The sequence below is a fragment of the Solenopsis invicta genome, chromosome 10 (assembly GCF_016802725.1).
Source record: "Solenopsis invicta isolate M01_SB chromosome 10, UNIL_Sinv_3.0, whole genome shotgun sequence".
In the NCBI taxonomy this organism is placed as follows: Eukaryota; Metazoa; Arthropoda; class Insecta; order Hymenoptera; family Formicidae; genus Solenopsis; species Solenopsis invicta.
The window spans coordinates 54,445-60,218 of NC_052673.1; the positions used below are offsets into that span (position 1 = coordinate 54,445).

At 28.9% G+C, this 5,774-nt stretch overlaps 1 pseudogene; it reads left to right on the forward strand.

Annotated features, from left to right (window-relative positions):
- The first annotated feature begins 2,377 nt into the window (after nucleotides 1–2,377).
- LOC120356793 lies at nucleotides 2,378–5,477 on the forward strand (annotated as a pseudogene).
- The last annotated feature ends 297 nt before the right edge of the window (nucleotides 5,478–5,774 follow it).

Genomic DNA, 5,774 nt, shown 5'->3' on the forward strand with positions numbered 1-5,774 from the left:
AGCATCTGTATATATAATAATAATTTGTTCATTACAAAAATAACAGAAAAAAATTTTCTCAATTGTTTAAATATGAACAAAGGAAAAGAAACCAAATTTCTCAGTAGAAAGCAGACGAAAAGAAACATACGAAAGCATGTACATGAGTTATTGGATGAACTCCATTATAATCAGACAGATTCTTGTCAACCCTCATACATTTTTTCTTAAGTTTCTAAACCATCGACATCACATTCAGTCAATCATGTACATTTAAACTTGTTAGATCCAGATTCAGACTCGAGTTTAGATTATAGAAACAGTCTACAAGATAATGAATTGAAAGACAAGGAATTACTTGATGAAGCTCCTAATAATATTACACCTGAAATATGTCAAGAAAAACACAATTCTTCAGAGAGTGAAACGTCTGATGGTTTTCAAAATAAATTGAGATATTGGGCCTTAAAACATAATATTACATTGTCAGCGTTAGACGATTTATTATCATTATTAAAACAATTTCATGAAAATATACCATTATCTGGAAAATCGTTATTAGACACTCCAAGAACTACTGAATCAATTAATTTGCAAAATGGAAAATTTACTTATTTTGGTACACGTAAGCAGTTAAATCCTCTGTTAAAAAAAGAACCATGCTCAAAAATTATTGATTTAGATTTTAATATTGATGGTTTACCCTTGTTCAAAAGTAATAATATCTCTGTCTGGCCAATTCTTTGTAGGTCATTTGCCTTAAAATCAAATGTATTTATTGTGGGCTTATTTACTGGCAAAGGAAAGCCAGAAACTATTGATCTTTATTTACAAGATTGGATACAAGAGCTTAATGATATATCAAAGAATTATATTGAAATAGACCATAAAATATTTCAGATTAGTTTTAGGTCTTTGATTTGTGATGCTCCTGCACGAGCTTTTCTCAAATGTTGTACAGGTCACGATTCTAAGCATGGATGTGAAAAATGCAATATTGAGGGAGAGTACATGAATCATAAAATGATCTTTCCATGTACAAGTGGACAACTTAGAACAAAAGAGACTTTTGATACACAGATACATGAAGAACATCATAAGAGAATGTCCCCATTGTTGAATCTTAACTTAGATTTAGTGAATCAGGTTCCATTAGATCCCATGCATTTAGTTTATTTAGGTGTAATGAGAAAATTGTTAACATTATGGGTATCGAAAGGGAAACCTCCGTTTAGATTGTCGGGAAGAATCATTAATGATTTATCAGACAAATTAATTTCATTGTCCTCTCACATAGTACATGAATTTCCTAGAAAACCTAGAACTATATCAGATTTAAGCCGATGGAAAGCAAATGAGTTTAGGTTATTCTTGTTGTATGTGGGTCCAGTTTCTTTAATAAACATTCTGCCTAAACAACTTTACGATCATTTCTTAATGTTTCATGTCAGTATTACAATTTTGTGCAATGATAATCATATTTCTAAATATATTGACTTTGCAGAGGAAATTTTATGTAATTTTGTTAAGTATTTTGAAAATTCTTATGGAGAAGTAACGTATAATGTTCACAGTTTAATTCATTTAGTAGCAGATGTAAAGAATTTTGGTAATTTAAATACTATTAGTTGCTTTCCTTTCGAGAATTATTTGGGGAAATTAAAAAAACTCGTAAGATCTTCCGCAAATCCTAATGCACAACTTTGTAGACGGATACACGAACTTTCTTATTATTCGAAGACTGAATTACCAGCAACTGAATTAGAACCAAGGCGGAAGCATTTTGAAGGACCTATACTTAGAAATACAACAGGCTTGACTTTGCAATATAAAAAATTAAAAACCCCGACATATGTTTTGACGATTTCTTTCCCTAACAATTGTGTTTCGATAGAAGGAGATATTATTGTTCGGATCGTAAACATTCTATGCTTAGAAGATCAATCTTATTCTTTAATTTGTCGTCGGTTCTTGAATATTTCTGAATTTTATGATTATCCGTGTTCATCCAAATTATTGGACATTTTCAAAGTGTCTCACATATCACCTGTTATTGAAGAATTTCCTTTTGCGTTAGTAAAACATAAAAATATGTTATTACCTGGACATGAAAAAGGGACCTATATTGTGTTTCCTCTCCTTCACGTATCATAGTTAATTTATGTTCCTCTCGTATTGTTATTTTTCTTTTAGAAAAGTGTATGTTTTTTATCTATGTAAGTTTATGATTTTGTTTCAAAGAATTTTTAAATTAATATTTATTGATATTAATAATATTTATATTATTTTGATTTAAACACTTATATTTAAAAATAGATTTAAAAAATTGTTGATAAAATGTAATATAAGCACTTTATGTTCACTTTTTAGGGTTTTGTTTTCTTTTAGAATACATATAATGTACTCATTAATTGAATTTCCAATGGACGACAGACGGAAACCTGAAGTTGAGGTTGTCCCTAATATTTGGTTGGAAAATAAAGATGAATCATGGAATTGTTTTTGGCCCCAAACAATATCGACAATACAAATTCGTAAAGCTATCGAAAAATGTCATTCACCACGAGTAAATTGGCTAAAATTTAAATGCAGAGTATTACGTACATATGGTAATTTTTTTTATTTTCTAAATTAAAAAACCACGTATTTGCATTTTCACTTTATTTAATCTATTTTATTATTAGATTTATCTTATATTTGTCTTTTGTTTTTTTCAGTATATGACACATACTACTCTATTCACTTAATTGTGATCTTATTATATATTATTGGATTGTATATTTTATTGTATATATTATTGGATTATATATTATTGGACGTTTTTTATATATTATTGGATTAAAGTATTATACATTATATTTTTGCGACAAATTTCTTTATTTTCTTTTATTATATATTCGCAATACATTTTTTTTACCAAATTTTGTATTAAACTTTTACCATACTGTGTTCAATTATTTTATATTGTATGCACTTTTAATTTTTGAATTAACAATATTTAAAGTTTCTAACTTATAAATGATTATTTTAGATTCTTATGATGAAGCAAGGAAGCGATTAGTAGATGCTGAATTTACATCTACTCTAGAAACTGATGCAGAACAACATATATACAACCAGCGACCAAAACGAAAATTGAGGAAAACTTCTCATATTTATTCCGATTCCTCAGAATCTGATAAAAATGAAGAAACAGCACGATAAAATTCCACCACTTCCTATGTTAGGAACGCCAACAAAAAATAATAATATCTTACTGAAAAGACCTATAATCACTCCTTCCAAACCATCAACATCGACAACTGTCAGTGCTTCAAAACGTACATCTGCTACAATTAACTCTCAAAGGTTTTCAGAAAAACCAGTTAATTCTTCGCAAAATATAGTCAAAACTACAATGACCACTTCGGAGTTTGACGAATCAAGTTAGATATTAATTTTGTGTTTATAAAGCTATTACAATAACAATAATTATTTATAAAAAAACATAACTTACCGATAACATTGAGACATATTATTCAGAATGACATCTTAAATTTCACTTTTATTTATGTGTAAGTCTCTTATCTTACCGATTTTGGCTTTAATTAATTAATTGTTCACTTTTAACATAGGTTCGTTAATGATCATATTTTGTTCTCTACGTATTGCAAGATTTAGCACTTATTATTTAACTTCTTTATACATTAGTATTTTCTGTCTTTCTTAATTTTGTTTATATTTCTGGAATCACAAATGACTTCTATACATATAATTAAATACTATCTCAGGACTATGCTCTTTTCTTGAAAAACAAAATCATCAACAACAAAGTAATCCGAGAGAGAGAGAGAGAGAGAGAGAGAGAGAGAAAGAGAGATGGAAAGAGAGATTTGTTCTTTTTTTTAAACGTTCTAATGTAGAATGTTATTTTCAGATCTTTCTTGCCTCATTTTAACAAAATTAGTAAGCATAGTAAATTCTATGAACTTACTTCTTCCGATGCTCAAACAACTTTCTGCACATTTTAAATTATCAAACATATCCCATGTAGAAAATGTTCCTGAAATGCCAGTTGATACCGATGAGAATTTGGAAAATATTGAAAAATTTTTTAATATAAGACAAAATTTTGAATACTTGGTAAATAAAACTTTCTTAACATTTTTCTAGCATTTTTTATCTTAAAAAATGATATTAGTATAAAACTTTAAAAACAATGTTTCACGTTTTAATTAGCATATACATATACATGCTTTTACACCAAAATTAAAATAATTTTTATAAAGAAATCAGAACTTTAAGAAATAGAAAATAGAATCGCTTTACTTTATATTAAAAAGAAAAAAATAACAATTATTATAAATTCAATGAAAGTACATTCGCAGTTTTTAATAAAATAACATAAACTACTAAATATTATTCAAAGACTTATTAGCTTTATAGCTTAATGAAAAAATAAAGATTTTTTTCATATTTTTAATATAATTTATGATAGATTCTTTTCAAATATTTTTGCATATTGCTTATTTTTTGTTTTTCTAATCCTTTTTTCTTTTTTATTAAATTTATATTGTTCTTTTAAAAGTGAATGTCTTAAATATATCGGGTGGTACAACAATTACCCAAATAACAAGAAGAACGTTAGAAAAAATAATTACGGATAATTATGCTAAGAACTTTAATTGGGCAGGAAGAGCACCCAAAAAGGCTTTCAAAGTTTTAAAAATAAAAGATTTGACCATAGGTTTGTCTTTTTTCCTTTTCCTTTAGAGCCAGTCAGCATTGCAACATTGTCAATCATATTTAGTAAATGTACTTAAATTTCTTACAGCTACTGTAAAGAGCGTTGAACCAAACGTTGCAGTGAACAAAATTGAAAATTCTATAAAAGATTGGCTGAAGATGTCATCTGTTCGTATTGCCTTAGCCGATGATAGAACATTGAAAAAAAACTTGTCAGCAACGACAAATGGTTAAAATAAAATAGATGACCTGAATTCTCATTTCGCTCCATTCGCGGATATTCAAGCTAAATTAAAGATATTTCCAAATGCAATTAGCAAAAATCATCTCATGTCTAATTGTTTTATTGATTTTGTCGAGACGTCATAACATTGTAACCCGACACACGAGTGTATCTCGTATCAAATAACAAGGTTTGAAGGCTTTGCAGAAAAAAAACTCCAAAAATCCGTTTCAGTTTTAATACTTTGAAACTTGAATTTAAAACCTGTAGATATTATTTCATTGCAGATTTAATCGCCATTCCAACATTGTTATAATATATATTTGTTCGAAAAATTTTATCGCTTTCTTGTAATGCGTCGTAACAATAGAACAGCAAATACGGTCATATTGTCTCATCACGTCTCTTCCCTCTTTTCTTTGAGAAGAATCCGATATTGAGTTTGTCACGCGATAACCCCCCCCCCCAAGTGTGTAACATTTATTTTTTTTAGTTGCGACTGAACAGACACATGACAATTTTCTCTTTTTTTTTACTACAGTAAACGTTAAGCAGAATCAACCTCGTAATCGTTAAGCGCAGAATATTAGTAGTAGTAGTACGTAAAGAGCGTTCCTCGTAAACGAAGATAGACTTGTACGTAGAATGCACGCGTCTCTTGGCATGATCGATCTTGCAAGGTGCATCGCGAATGCACGAGGCTCCGTCCACTACGCTAAATCAGACCGGCAATAAGCAATATTGTGTGATACTCAACAAGTCGTTTCGATTCCTTGATGTTAAAGTGACACGCGCGAATATCTGTAAAACAAACTCGGCTTCTCGTCACAATGATTTATTATAAGGT